This window comes from Protopterus annectens, chromosome 4.part0 (assembly GCF_019279795.1).
Source record: "Protopterus annectens isolate FY-2018-M chromosome 4.part0, PAN1.0, whole genome shotgun sequence".
In the NCBI taxonomy this organism is placed as follows: Eukaryota; Metazoa; Chordata; order Ceratodontiformes; family Protopteridae; genus Protopterus; species Protopterus annectens.
Genome location: NC_056733.1, coordinates 426,804,671 through 426,822,000, shown reverse-complemented (window position 1 = coordinate 426,822,000; position 17,330 = coordinate 426,804,671).

Here is a 17,330-nt window from a genome sequence, read left to right as displayed (position 1 = left end):
AAATGCAGGACAGCTCTTACTGTTTTGTGTATAAGCATGTAACTATTTGAAATGCACACTAGTCTCACAGTGATGAGTCACAGAATGTGGAAACTGAATCACTATAAATCCCGACTTAAATATATTAAATCTCAGATCAACATTTCTAGGAATATTCTCCTTTGTCTGAGGTATGTGATCTCTGAGATGGTATGTATAAATTTAGGGTGTGTGGGAGGCTTGAACTCCACATTGGTGGGTGCAGAGAGGCTTCCCCCTGATTAACACAAATTTAAAGAAGGAAAGCAATGTTTGATATTTGCTCTTCTCCTGTAGTTGTAGTCTTTATTTTTCAGCATTTCAGAGTTTTGTACTGCAGGTCCTGACATGTCAAAAGGAAGCTTTATAAGCACAAGTAAATTTCAGCCATGCAAACAGCCTTTTTCTAGACACCTTCATTATTACAGCATATTGTCACCTGCCTCTCTGTTTCATATATCTTACTATTACAAGGTCATTTACCTTTGTCTCTCATGTTTGCTTTATTATTTTACAAATGCACACTTTCTCAGCTAATTATTTTAATTACAAACTAAAACAATTCACTTGCTGCACATATATCCACAGCTTTAATTAAGATAAGTTTTGCTTCTCTCAAGAGCCTGTCCATTTTTTGTCATCATTTCTTATGCCACACATATCTGCTCTCTTCCTAGAAAATCATGCAACTTTTCACATCTGCAGTCAGTGACTCTATTATTCAGTTAAAATCAAATTCATAGCCAGTGACTCTGTTGTTCAGTTCCATAATATATGTTGGTAGGGCCCTATGCTTCCATAAAGAAAAAGTGGATAATAAATGGAAGTAATTTTTGGGTTGGTATTTTTTTCCAAATGCTGGTATTTTGTCTTTCTCCTCTTTAAAGTAAGAAAAAGTGGTAAATACCTTTAAATATTCTTACCCAGTAACATGCAAGAATGCAGCACGCTCAGCCTCTTCAGACTTTACAGCTAATCAACCTGCAGTGAAAAACAAACCAAATTTCTGGCTCTAAAGATTTTAATTTATTACAAGTTTTCTTGCAGAACAAGAATTCAGAGAAAGTGAGGCTGAGTAAAGCCTGAGAAAAGCTTCCACTAAAGAATATTCATTGCTTCCAAACAGAGAAACTCTTGACAGAAAATATATTTGTTTGGTACTATAGACATATTTTATCTTCAGTTCTAGTAGATGTATCACCACTGTCTGATACTACATCATATCAGCAGGCTTAATCAATGACATAGAAGCAAAACAGATGTAGTCTAACATCGTATAAGATCTATATTCCAATTGCTTTCTCTAGAAGGCAAGTGTGTACCACTTAACATGTTAACTAGTGTAGCTAGTCTAATAGCATTAAAGCTATAAAACCACAAATGTAATAGTAGACACATCCAGATGTAGTCATGCTGGATCTAACACCACCAGGAGCATGAGGAAATGGCCGGAGAAGGACACTGAACCATATGGGAGTGGCAAACCATGATACAGACAGAACATTGGAGAGAGATGGACTGGAGTACCTCAGGGTTCAGTCCTGGGATGGCTCTTGTTTGGCATCTACTTCTCTGAAGTACAGGCCAACACTAAAGGACTCTGGCTAGCAAAGTTCGCAGATGACTGCAAACTGGGAACCATTATTGAATCCCCAAATGATGTGGGTATTCTACAAAAAGGACTTACAAAAACAGATGTTTGGTGCCAAAGCCATGGGCTCAAGCTTAACGCCAAGAAATGTAGAGTTATGCCCTTTGGGAAAAAATATGTACCCATGAATTATCACATAGGTGGCAGTACACTAAACACCGAAAGTGTGATGAGAGACTTAGGGACACAGGTGGACAGTGGTCTCACCTTCGATAACCACATCACCACAACAGTCAGGAAATCCTTCTATGTGGCACACCTCATCACTAAGGGCTTTTCATCCAGAAAAAAAGAGGTCATTTTCCCACTGTACTCATCCATCATTAGACCCATTATAGAGTACAACGCCCCATTTGGTATGTACCTCACAAGACATCTTGAACAGCTGGAAAGGTCACAGAAATACCTCACTAAAAGAATCATAGGCCTAAAGTAGATGCCCTATACTGACCATCTAAAAAAACTCTAGCTATACTCTGTGGCATATCGTCTACTCAGAGGCAATCTCTGCTTAACATACAAGGCCATGTCAAACCCCGAGCTGTTGGACATGCTCCACTTAAAGAAATCCGAATCCCACAGAGCCACACACTCCAGGGATTTAAACCTTGTCATCACAATGAACAAAACATGCTGGAGGGATAGGTTCCTGACCCAGAGACTCCCCATACTCTGGAATAGACTGCCCATACATGTCAAGCAGAGCACCTCCTTGGCGCTCTTCAAAAGGAATGCTGATGATTGGATGGGAGATAGGAAATTCACCCCGGGGTTCATGTCAGTCGCCCTGCTAGACAGGGGTCCAGGGAAGTAAATATTGTGGGAAGAAATATCCAGGGAATTGTTATGGCAAGGCTTGTATAGGCCCTAGGGCTGATAGCCTAGTACCAACCTATGAACCTATGAGATGGCAGAGTACAGTTGAGTATGGGAAAGGTAAGGTACATGCCAGTGAGTCATGCATTTAGCAGACAAAGCTTAAAGGTCTGGGATGGTTGAAATGGAGTGAGAAAGATTACAGATAAGAGGTATAGTGGGACAAGACATGTAGTAGAAGAGATCCAATGTGAGGTAAGCAAACAAGGTTTGGAGATTAGGCATACTGAGGATTAGCAGTCCTGGTAATGAATATAAGGATACCAGATTACAGTAAAATCATTTAGGGGATATTTTTGAGGTGACCATTGCATTCACCAAGATGAGATTAGGATGGATGTTGGGTAGCATGAAGACATCAGTCACCTTTCAGAGGAGACAACTGAAGTTGTAGCAAACATGGCTAGAGAAGTGGCAGAGGAATGCCAGGAATGAGGTACTGCTCTCAGATGCATTACCTGTACCATCAGACAATGTGTTGAAATAAGAATTAGTGAGTATGACTGGCTGCAGCAGTAAGTAAAGGAAAAAAGGGCATGAGACTGGTAGGAGAGTGGCAGAAGACCTACCACAGAGACCAACTCTATGCCATAGACAGCCCTCTAGTTAAACCCAGAAAAGACTGTGGTTCTTGGTGCCATCTTGAAAGGGTACATCTCCATAACATAAAGAACACTGTAGGCAGCTCTTTGTGGTGAGTCACACTACAGCTGGTATTGGTTAAGCTGCAGAAATTATAAGGAAACCTTGAACTCCATAAAAAAATCCAACACAAGAAACTGACTCTCAATATTGCCAATGAAAAGTAGCACAAATAATAAAACAGCTAAAGAAAGTGTTTCACTCCTCTGTGTAGGGTGAAGTCCCCTATGCCCTTATGAACTTATAAATACCAACTCCACAGTCACACAAACATGGAGAAGGGAGACAAATCCTTAAACATCGCTCCTCTGTATCATCTTACTAGTGGATACTATCCCTAACCCTGCCCCTGTCTCTAACTCTAATGCTGCACCGTACATTAGAATAAACACTACACAAGACCAGCTCCAACACACACACACACACACACACACACACACACACACACACACACACACACACACACACACACACACACACGCGCACACACACATGCGCACACACACACACACACACACACACACACACACGGACACGCACAAGCACACACACACACACACACACACACACACACACACACACACACACACACACACACACACACACTCACACCAACAAATATACTCAACACTAAAGCTCTCCACTTTGTTAATCTTTACTTTAACTCTAACCTGACAACACTCTCACAAACAAACTCCCACCCTTAACACAAACCCACTTGTAGCTGCATTCTGAAAATTCTCTTTATTATGAACTGTCAGTCAAACAAAACTTCAGCATTCTGATACTACAGTTCTGTATTCTGAATTATGGCGTACAGCTACAGTGGTCCCACTCCACAAAGGTGGTGCCACAATGGACCCCGGAAACTATCGCCCCATAAGCCTGACTAGTCTGGTCTGTAAAGCTATGGAGCGTATTATCATGGAACTCATAAACAAAGACATTGGGAGCCTCCAGACACTGGACCCTACCCAATTCGGCTTTGTTAAGGGCAGATCTTGCCTCTTAAACCTAGTTGATTTCTTTGAAACAGTTACCAAAGTCATAGATGAGGGCAAGGTAGTCCACACAGCCTACCTGGACCTCACAAAAGCCTTCGACACAATACCCCACTCGGGCATCATAAATAAGCTTACCAGCTTAAATATCAACCCCTATATCACAAGATGGGTTGCAAACTGACTCAGAGTTAGAACCCACATGGTCAGAATCGTAGGTGCCATGTCCGAATCCAAACCAGTTACAAGTGGCATCCCACAGGGCTCAGTTCTGGGACCTCTCTTGTTCGGTATATACTTCTCTGAGGTTCAGGCTAACACGGGGGGATTATGGCTGACAAAGTTCACAGATGACAATAAACTGGGGGCCATAATCGAATCTCCAGCTGACACAAGCATCCTCCAAAAGGGTCTCACAGAGATGGATGCTTGGTGCCAGAGCCACAACCTCAAGATAAATGCTAAAAAGTGCATAGTCATCCCCTTTGGGAAAAACAAGGTGCCCACAAATTACCACATAGGTGGTAATCCATTAAGTATGGAAGAATTAATTAGAGATTTGGGGACCATCGTAGATAGTAATCTCTCCTTTGATAATCACGTTGCCAAAGTGGTTAGAAAGACCTTCTATATAGCCCACCTTATCACGAAAGGGTTCGCATCTAGATCAACAGAGGTCATTGTGCCCCTCTACTCGTCACTCATCAGGCCCATAATTGAATACAATGCCCCTTTTGGGATGTACCTTACCCGACACCTGCAGCAACTGGAGAGACCCCAAAAGTACCTCACCAAGAGGATCATGGGCTACAAACAGATGTCCTATGCAGCTCGACTAAAGAAACTCCAGCTCTACTCAGTTGCTTACCGCCTACTCAGAGGCGATCCATGCCTGACATACAAAGCCATGTCAAACCCAGAATTAATGGACATACTCCACCTCAAAAAATCCAAGTCCCTTAGAGCTACACTCTCCAGGGACCTAAACCTCAGCACAAAAATAAATAGGACATGCTGGAGGGACAGATTAATTTCCCAGAGGCTCCCCTCACTCTGGAATAGAATCCCAGTTCATGTTAGACATAGCCCCTCGCTGACCCTCTTCAAGCGAAATCTGGATGCGTGGATGGGAAATCGCAAATTCCCCCCTGGGATCTCTTCTGTGTCCCTGCTAGACAGAGGCACAGTAAACTAATCTTAAAAGGGTACCTTCTGTCACCTACTTTACAGAGGCACAGTAGGCTAATCTAATAGGGAGGCGGAAGCCAAATACACTCTGGCTAGGCTTATAAATGCCCTAGGGCAGATAGCCTAGTATCTACCTATGAAACTATGAACTATAGACATACACATATATACATATACATGCACACACACACACACAAATATATATATATATATATATATATATATATATATATATATATATATATATATATATATATATATATATATATATATATATATATATATATATATATATATATATATATATATATTCTTTGTTCTTTACAGTTAGGTAGTTTGGACCATGAAGACCATACTGCAGACATAGTCAGTGACAATATAAAAGTAGAGAAATAAGTTTCTAGCAACAAAAAAATGTACTATAACTGGTCAGTAATCAAAATCGGTTTGCTAGGTGTTTGAGAAATGGATTTCATAAGATTCACCTCAGGGGTGAAGTACAGATAAGTGCTGCCTGTAAAACAAAGCATGAGTCATACAATATGCTCCCTCCTGCAGTACAGTGCATGTCATTTCTAACACACCCAAACAGTCATATTCCTTTTACCCATTTTATTTTATTTTTTCTCATTTTTAGACTGGACTACTGTTTCCCCAGAGCCAAAGCTAAATCAACCAATGCCTTTGGAATTCAGCTCCTTAAATCAATCGTGTGTGTGTGTGTGTGTCTGTGTGTGTGTGTGTGTGTGTGTGTGTGTGTGTGTGTGTGTGTGTGTGTGTGTGTGTGTGTGTGTGTGTGTGTGTGTGTGCACATTCACTGAGTTAGTATATATAATGAGCAGGGGGTAGGGGTGCAGGAGGGCTTGCCCCATGCAAAAATACTTATTGGTTTACTCTGCTGTGGGGTAATCACCAGAGCATGTGCAAATCAGCCATTCTGAGTTGGAACATCGATCTAAAGGTTGTTGGGACACTGTACATTTGATACAGTGTCACATATATATATATATATATATATATATATATATATATATATATATATATGTATATATATATATATATATATATATATATATATATATATAGATATATATATATATATATATAGATATATATATATATATAGATATACATATATATCAGTAGTCAAAATTAATAAATTAATATATGAAGACAACCAAGCCATCAAAAACTTCTGAAATACACCAACAGTTAAATATACACCTAGATGAATAAAAAAATATCAACATGTCTACACTGCTAGGCATGAATGCTAATCACTACTAAAACATAAAGAACATAAAAATTCAAAATACATTGCAAAAGTGAAACAAGTACACTTTTCCGACTGGTACACAGACATTCCTAACCATGTAACAAAAACAAATTAATTATGTGTTCAGATAGAGAGAGAGAAAGAGAGAGACAGATAAATATATATAGACAAAAATAAATATATACACAGATGTATATAAATAGATACAGCTTTAGATATATCTCATTGGTGTACTAAGTACTCTGAAATCCAGCATTCCATTAAATCTATACAGATTTTTGGAGAACGAAAACTTAAAGGCAAAAAAGTTAACTGAAATTTTGATTACAGCAATTGCACCAAATAAACAAACCTTCTGAAATGAAACTCAACAAAATAAACAAACTTTCTGAAACGAAACTCAGAGCCACACAGATTACTTGTCTGTTTCACAGCACCTTTTGTATCAAAGTCCAAGTCCCTCATAATATCAGGACTACCAGTCACTTTCAGGAGAAAGTCCAGCCGTTCCCTTCTTCATCAGCAAGAGATAGGAATTATATTCACAGCATTATATATAGCCTTGTAAATACATTTTCTTTTCTCAGGTTCCACTGAATTCCTTTTTCATAAAAAATGTAAGGTCTTTTTGTGAATAATCCACAAACTTATTTACTACAGGTATACCATCCAAAAGCCTAATTCCAGGCAAATAGTGCCTCCCATCATAAGAAGCCAATTTCTCTGAATCTGTAGTGTTAGAGATCCTTCTTTTATACATCACCAATTAGGTGATACTAATACAGCCATGCAACTATGCTGACTATACCATTTATTCATACTTTACATATTTTACATACTATATTGGAAAAAAGACCTTAAAATAAGACAGTATGATGACCCAGAAGGTAAAACAATAAAGCATAGACCGAAGCTGCCACAGGAAACACAAGTTTAATCCACAAGCCATGGCTTATGGATTAAACTTGTGTTTCCTATGGCAGCTTCAGTCTATGCTTTATTGTTTTACCTTCTGGGTTATCATACTGTCTTATTTTAAGGTTACTTATCATTTTGGTGACCGGGTTAATTTTATGTATTTATATTGGAAAAAAACATTAACAACACTATGTTTCATATATATACATATATATATATATATATATATATATATATATATATATATATATATATATATATATATTTTATATATCCCACCCATGTGGACCCAGGCAGTTCTCAAATTTTTTTCTGATCAGCATCTAGTAGGTCCTGCAAGTGCTGTCTCAATGTACTCTTTTCCTCACAATCACAACCCTGTTGTGGAGCATGGGCTGAGATCACAAATTTTGTCATAGCCTTATATTGTGTCTGATTGCCATGTGTCTGTCACTAATTCTGATGAAACACTTCACTGTCTTCTGAAGCCTCTCCTTCACCACAATTCCCATACCATTTCTACTCTGTCTTCCTCCTGAGTAGTAGACTCTGCATCCTAAGTAATGTGGCCTTACTGCATAGCCCTTCCATCTTGTCTGCTGGATACATAGGATGTCTAGCCTCCGCCATGCCTTCATGTCATCCTCTTCCAAGCTGCGACCTGTCAGTAAACCTACCTTGAATGTAACAATTCTTAGTTCTTGTTTGGCAAGATGATTGGTTTTACATCAAGCTTTCTGCTTGTCAGTAACTTATTGACTCAGGGCTGTTGGTCCCTAGTGTCCTCCATCCTCTTATCACTGAAAAATATCCATACCCATTTTTGGTGATATTAGTGAAAGAGTCAGCCCACAGCATAAACCACTGGCTGCTACAATCAGCTGCAAGCAGTGATTAGAGAAGGGTCTAAGGTCAACGGAAACTAGGCCTCTCTTTCTTTATATATACATGAGATCAGTTAGCATAATGGTTAAGTTCTTTGCCTCCCATGCACAAGACCTGGAAGTTGACTGGAGAGAAAGCACAAGAATTCAAGGAATTACTCAGATCTATTGCACCTCAGGAATAAGAAATAGGTGGAGCTAAAGAAGAAGAATGGCAGTGCCTCAAAACAGCATGTGTGAGGACTATAGAACAGGTGTGTGTGGCTGAGCCAGGTATGGGAATAAGGTGCATAAGAAAAGCTGGTGGTGGAATGCAGAAGTCAATAAAGTCATCAAAAGAAAGAAGGAATGCAGAAAAAAGTGTGAGATAGAAAAGAAGAACTAGGCTAAGAGGGAATACTAGTTGGCTAACAAAGAGGCTAACAGAGTAGTTACAATAGCAAAGAAAAAGAGATCAGAGGCACTATACCTGCTTCTGGAAAGTGACTCAGTAAAATGGCAAAAATAAACTTTATCAGGCTGCAGGTAAAGACAGAAAGATAAAGAAGATAGTTATTTTTGTATTTTGATATTTTACATTTCATATATATATATATATATATATATATATATATATATATATATATATATATATATAATTATATATGGGTGCAGTTGTGTTTATCACTATATATATATCTATATATATATATATATATATATATATATATATATGAAAAGTGTTGCCTGTAAACAAAGCATGAGTCATACAATATGCTCCCTCCTGCAGTACAGTGCATGTCATTTCTAACACACCCAAACAGTCATATTCCTTTTACCCATTTTATTTTATTTTTTCTCATTTTTAGACTGGACTACTGTTTCCCCAGAGCCAAAGCTAAATCAACCAATGCCTTTGGAATTCAGCTCCTTAAATCAATCGTGTGTGTGTGTGTGTGATAGTGATTATCGCGAAAGCGCTTATCTTTTTATTAAAGCAGTTTCTTACATCCTTGCACAAGTTTGGCTTTTGATATATTTGGCTCTTGATATTCCTACTTGAGTGTTTGGACTATTGTCGCTGGAATATTCAAACGGAATTGTTTCATTCATTTTGGCGTTTGAGCTGGTTCAGTTGTTACGAGCCAGCTGTTGACTGCTATGTTATTGAGAAGGTTTTAGCTTCTTCCAAAGGGAACTGTGAGTTTTTCATTTACAAACTTTTGGGAACGTTAGCCTTGGTTTTTCAGTATATATATATATATATATATATATATATATATATATATATATATATATAAGGCAAGGGGTGGTAGAGATTGTCAAACATTCAAAATCTCAAAGATATGTTTTGTTAAGATAGGTAAGTGGGTTTGGAAAGGGTTGGGAGTTTTTGTGCCTGTGTTTGGGTGTTAGGTTTATGGTAAGGGTTAGGTGTGGGCATAGCTATATTGTGTGTGGTGTGTGTGTATGTGTGTGTGTGTGTGTGTGTGTGTGTGTGTGTGTGTGTGTGTGTGTGTGTGTGTGTGTGCGTGTGTGTGTGTGTAGGTTTGGGTTTGGGTAGGGGTTAGGTAAGGGATAGATGCAATGTTGGTAGTGTGTGTTGAAGTGTGTTTGTGTGTCCTAGTTTATCTTGTGTATTCATAGTGCTATGGGAAGGTATTTTGTATGTAATGTGTAGGTTAGGGTTAGGGATTAGAGTTAGTAATGCGTGCTAACCCTAACCATAACCCTGTCCCTGCCCCCAACCCTAACCTTATACCTTACTTCAAAAAACAAATGCTGCAATACTACCACCATTCAGACAATTAAGGTTAGCAGTATGGGGGTTTAGTGTAAAGACTGAAAAAGAAAACTGTTTTCCTTTTTTGATCCGTTGCAGGTTTGGTGTGTACGGTTTTCGATGCTATGTTTGTTCGATCTTCTTTATATCGCTGTTTTGTGTTTAACATTACGTAAGTTCAATAATACATAATGTAATCATATATATATATATATATATATATATATATATAAATGTTTAGATATAGTTAAGATATATACATATAGTTAAGATATATATGAATTATAGCAATTATAGCAGCCTTCATCATCAATACATTACATTAAGCCACATTTTATCAGCTGAAAGCATGGAAATTGAAAACAAAAATAAAGACATTTTCTTTGGTGGAGGAGCTATCCCCTTGAACCCCACTACATTGGGAAACTACACCCCCAAGCCCTTGCTACATTAAATTTTCTAGCTCCAAGATCACATTACAGTGAGGAAAAAGGGACATTTTCCTTTCCCACTGTTCACCAGTCCTGGATATGAAACACCAGACACACTCAGCAATCAGCAAATCAAGAATTTGATCAAATGAGTAGCTGAATCTCATTTTAACAATCCAAGCATGTGATAAACACAACTGCACCCATATATAATGGCCAGGCTAGAACTCAAAATCTGACTGGACAGTAAAATAATAATAGGTTTTGCATAAAACCTTCAGTGAAACAAGAAATCCAAATTATAGTTGAAATATCTCAAGGTCATCCACAGAGAAACCTCACAGAACAAACTGCCACCATCTTGAAAAATGATTCAGCAGAAATTAACTACCCAACACAGAAATGCCCCAAAAACAAAAATCAATCCAGGACATGAGAAAAACAACACTATCCTTACTCTGGCATGCTAACCCGAACCCTGCCCCAAATCCTAACAATTATCTTTAACTTACAGAATCTCTTTCTGTAACACTGTCTCTACACAAAACACTCAGACACACATTCACATACACTATCACGCACATTCAGAGTACTATATCTATCTCCCTCACAACCCTAACGTTAATCCAAAACTGCAAATTCCTGCACAGAAACACACCCAACCCCAATGCCAAAACTTTCAACTTACCCCAAAGATTTGGCATTAACATAACAAACACACTTATTTTTCACAATCCACCTTCTACTACTTGATATTTCCAGTACTCATTCTATATTAAACTTGATAGATTCAGTTTCATCGGTGTTTGCTAGGCTAATGACCACTAGGGTCTTTATAAACCTAACTGTGCAACTCAAATGTGACCTAAAATTTTATGTTTTTCACACTTATATAGGGGGTGATTTTTGTTTATGACATGATTTAGTGGCAACCTTTGTCCATCAGAGGCATGGGCACCAGACCAGGGCTAAATTTACACTTAAACGGGGTTAGGGAGGTACTTTGCTTCATATGGACAGGGAGCCTATTGCAGAGAATAGGAGTTCTCTGAAATACACATCTGTCTCTCCAACATGTCCTGTTTATGTCACAAGTAAAATTTAGGTCTTTGGATCTAAATGCTGTTTGTTCTGCAGATATGCAGTAGCATCATCAGAGCCAGGTCCAAGGATGCCTTCTACGCCAGGCAGAGGTCACTTCTCAGTAGTCTGTATGAGACTGAGTATAGAGATAGGGCTTTGCGGTGATCCACAAAGGACATTGTATTTACTCCCTGTATTCTTTTTGTAATGAACCTTTGCTGACACTCCAGCAGCTGCATGTATTTGATCAGATAAATATTGAAGGGGAAATTTACTCTATGATGGGTCCAATGAGGGCTGAGTTCAATGGTATGATGACTTCTCTGGACATAGATGCCATAAGCTGAGCAACACAGAAGGATTTTCTTACTAACTTGGACACATACTGGTCAAATGCTAGGTTACTGTCTACATGAATTCCCAAATCTTTGACTGGAGATTCAACGCTTAGGGATCTTTTATTGATAATGTAGTTTCCTGGCATTGAGTTTAAGCTATACATTTGGAACCAGTCACTTGTCAATATTAGACCTTCCAGTAGGGTGTTTTCATCTTGGGGGATTCTATGACTGCTCCACGTTTGCAATCAACTGTAGACTTGATCAGCAAGAGGCCTTTGACGTTGGCTTTTGACCTCTGAGAAATAGATGCCAAAGAGGAGTGTGCCCAGCATGGGGCCCTAGGGTCCCTAAAAGCCACCCTACCAGGGGGCAACTGGATTTGAACGGGAGACTTCTTGATCTGCAGCCAAATGTTCTACCACTCAGTTATACCTCCACATTCAACAAAAGTTGTTTTTTTAGTGTTGCTTGCACCAAAGTGGATAGAGGTATTGCTTAAAGTTAAAAGCTACATATCCAGAAATACTATGACAAAAAGGGCATTTGACTATATATATATATATATATATATATATATATATATATATATATATATATATATATATATATACACATTTATATATATATACACATTTATATATATATGTATCTATATGGTTACGCTTCAGAAGATCTCCTGAAATTGTACAAAAAAAAAACAAATAAAAGAAGACGTTACTGCAGGGGAGCAAGTTCCTCTGCACCCCCCACACCTCCCCCACTTAAATATACCAACTTCGAGATAGCGCTACACTGACAATACAGTGCAGATTGGGAAATTTTCCTATTCCCTGTTGTAGCGGAGTCTCACAGTTGGTATATTTAAATAGGGGGGGCGCCCCCACATTGGGGGTGCAGGGGGGCTTGCCCCCCTGCAGTAACGTCTTCTTTTATTTGTTTTTTTCTTTATTTTTTTACAGTTTCAGGAGATCGATCTTCTGAAATATCAGTCATATGGTCTTGATCATATGGTCTTCGATATTTCAGCCGTTCGATCTTCTGAAGTGTAACCATCTATATATACATATATATATATAATAGATATATATATATATATATATATATATATATATATACACACACACACACACACACACACACACACACACACACACACACATTTATATATATGTATCTGTGTGTGTGTGTGTGTGTGTGTGTGTGTGTGTGTGTGTGTGTGTGTGTGTGTGTATATATATATATATATATATATATATATATATATATATATATATATATATATAGGTCTACTTTGATTCACTGAAAACTCATTTCACTGAATTTCAAAACACTCACACCAAATCGCAGAAAGCTCAAATCACTGAAAACTCATTTCACTGAATCACATTTCACTGAATGTAAGTACTGTTGGGCAAATAAAACATATATGCCCTTTTCCCCACTGTAGTGCAATCCTGGAGTTAGTATATATAGTTGGGGTGGTTTGGGGGGCACAGCCCTCCACATTGGGGTGTTTGCTGGGCATAGCTTCCCACCTAGTTTTTGTTTTATATTGTTAGCTTTCAGTTTAATGAGATTCATAAATATAAAAGCTAACTATATGTTACTTGAAAACATTCCTATCCTTATGTATAGCAACAGAAAAGTTTTTTATTTAGCCCAGGATCCCAGCAGGCATTTAAAACACAGTGTCATAGTGACTCCCTTTGTTTCAACTTGTTGTCTGTGTCTCCCCACTGATATGTTCAGCAGTAACTTCCAAAACAAGAAAAAGTTTATGCCCTTCATTAAACTTAAGATACTTCTACAAAGCACTATTGTCATCCAATTTATAGATGTCAGACCTGTGCTGATAAGTTCACTTTTTGAGGTCCGTTTTGGTTTTACCAATGTAAAAACCGCCATTGTGTCTACAATTAGCCAGATATACCACCTACCTGGTAGCACATTTATTGGATGGCATCCATTCTAACACCCATCATCCAGCTGAGACAGAGCTAATGGTTTACTATATGCCTGAGCTGTGAACAACTTTTGAAACACGTAGCATCCAGAGCATTATCCATAGTCATATTCCCCACAGTAATATCATGAGATGTAATGATATCTTCCACTGTAGAACCCATCTATACACAAATTAAGAATGCTAAGGGAAATTGTTCCTAAGCCCCTTTTCCTTCATCAAAATATTCACTTGTCTTCCAAGTACGTCTATAATCCTCCTTAAATGATCAAAGGGCCTTACAACCCCCCCCCCCCCCACACACACACACACACACGCACACAATCACTGGATCAAAGGCCATTCTCTTTCTCGTGGCTGTGGCTATATAAGGCAAGTAACTACTGTCCATTGCTCAGATATCACAAAAAGGGTTGTACAATGCTCAGTATTTGTTTATGTAATATATGGTGACCACTCACCTCTTCCATCTGTATAGTACATGGCAATGTGACACTGGAATCGTTTTAGATGGGGTGTTGGTGGTCAAGTAACTCGCTAAATGTTTTCATGTTTTCTTATACAGAATATCCCTGGAATTGCTTCCATCTGAACGCAACTGACCAAGGACTTATGCATCTTATTAATTTGTATTTTATTTAAACTGTATTAACAGGACGCAGCATTGATCAAAAATCGCCAGTTTCAGTCATCGCCCAGTAAAGAGAAGAAGAAAAATACAATGAAATAAGATTCACATTTACCTAAACCAATCAAGACTGTAAAGGGAGTACAAATCAGTAATATTCGATTATTAACAACAAAACAAGATTATAAAGATGGAACACTTCAGGTACTGGAGTCTTAAGCACTCAAAAACCACTTCTCAAAGACATGGACTCCAGAGCCTTGTAGAGCATGTAAACTGCTGCTTATGCTCAAACTTGAATATAAGTTTGAGCAAGCAGCTGTGTGGAGGCAGCAGGTGGTGGATTTTATTTATTTATTTTTTATTTCTTGCATTTGTTTACCACTGGGCCTAAAAGTGACCATTTTCGGTGAAGGCCCAGGGAGAAAAGCTCTGACAAGCACATAAAAGCAGAAAATAAATTAAACATTAATTGGTACAGAAGTAGAAATAATGTTACACATAGTGGTTACAGTAATATATACAGAATATATACACTAGTCAGGAATTTAGTTGGTTTGATTACAGTAACATATACAGAATATATACATAAAAGCAGGAATTTACTTGGTTGCCAGATGAATTCAGAGTGGTAAAAACTGAGATAAATTAATCAGCATTATCGTACCAGTATCAACAAGTGATGAAAGAAAAAACTAATAAATATGGAGAAAGTATCATCAGTCACTACTAGTAAAAAGCACAGGAATTTAGTTATAATATAAAGAGAAGGAAGAGGTTATGTTATAGAGCAGGTACATAGCCAGGAAGAGTTGAGTTGATTTTCCAGTATTTGTTTGAAGGTGGTGGTGCTGCCCATGTTTCTTATAGAAGGAGGAATCGAATTCCATAGTTTGGCGATGGTGAATGAGTAGAGGAGTTGAACAGCTGGTAAGGTGGGCTTTTCTACTTTTAGAAGTAGATGATTTTCATATCTTAGTTGCCTGCTGGGTTGGTATTTGGCAAGTAGAGATGAGAGAGCAGGACAGTCTTTGGGTCTGTAGATTATTTTGTGTGCTGTAGTTAGCTGGGTGAATGAGATATGGTGGGGGAGTTCCAACCAGCCTAATTGTTTCAGTGAGTTACAGTGGTGGGATGTGAATTTGGCCTTGGTGGCAAATCTGGCTATTCTGTTGTAACACATATCAAGTTTGGATTTTGTAGAATTTTGGATATCAGTGAGGAGAGGGGTGCCATAAAGGAGAGAGGGTAATAAAAAGGTGGTTGTAAGGGTTTATCTAGTAGAGAGGCTGAGAAAGTGTTGGTGCCTGTACAGCATACCAAGCTGTTGGTGTATTTTTTGATGGTACTGTTTATGTGTAGGTCAAAGTTTAGGTTTTCATCTATAATAATGTCTAGTAATTTAGTGTGTGGGATAACTTCTACAGTGGTATTGTCTTGGGCTTGTATACTGAAGAGTTTTATCCAGGGGAATGGTTTTCTTAAGGGTAAAAATTACTAGTTTAGTTTTTTTTTTTTTTTTTTTTTTTATTTAGGGCAAGATGATTGTTAAGCATCCAAGATTCAGTAGAAGTGAGGGCATTCTGGATGATCTGCTGGAGTTCAGAGCTGCAATTTGCAGTGCATATTATTGTAGAGTCATCAGCATACTGGATTACTGAGCATTGTGGGAGAGTTGTGTGAAAGTTGTTAATAAAGATGCTAAACAAGAAAGGACCAAGTATGGAGCTTTGGGGTACCCCTGTTGAAGTATTGAGGAAGGGAGACTAAGACTGTTGCCATTTGGTAAATTGCTGCCTATTGGAGAGATAGCTATTGAACCATTGTAGGGTAGGTGGGGAAATATGGAGGGTAGATAGTTTAGAGAGGAGGATAGTGTGAGAAATGGTATTGAAAGCTTTGGAGAGGTTGAGGAAAAGAGAAGCGATTATTTTACCAGAATCCCGTGCCTGGTTAACTGTATCAAGGAAGGAGAGGAGGGCTGTAGTGGTGCTGTGCCCTGGTCTGAAACCATACTGAGTGGGTGACAGAATTTGATTTTCAAGCAGGTGATTGAGGAGTTGGGCATGGATGCATTTTTCCAGTATTTTATACAGGAGTGAGAGAATAGCTATGAGTCGAAAGTTTCTGGTGTCTGTGTTGGTGCCGGCTTTGTGTATGGGAAGAATGAATGTTTTTTTCCAGATGTCTGAGACAAGGGACTCTTTAATTAATCTGCTAATGAGTATGCTGATGGGATAAGCTATAGAGCTTGCAGCTAGCTGCAGGAAGTGTGGGGGTAGATTGTCAGGGGCTAGAGTACAGGGATTAAGCTTAAGTAAACGTTTTTTTATTGTGGCAATGGGTATAGGGAGAATTTTAGGTTAGAGTTGTATGTAGGACTGTTTTCTGGGATGGTTTGATCATTAGCAATCTTGGTGGTGGTGGTGGTGGTGGTGTTAACCATAGGAAAGGTGGTGGTTAGGTTAACTATGGTGTCAGTGAAGTAGGAATTGAAGAGGGTGGCAAGTTTGGTAGAGGTTTTGTGTGGGTCAGGGGGTGGGTTGCTTTGAGAACCTGGATGCAAAAGATGGTTGATGGAGGACCAGAATTTTGGGGGATTATTTTTATGTTGGCTTTGTAGGTGAAGGCATTGGGCTTTTTTATCACTGGTTATTAGATGTTTTGC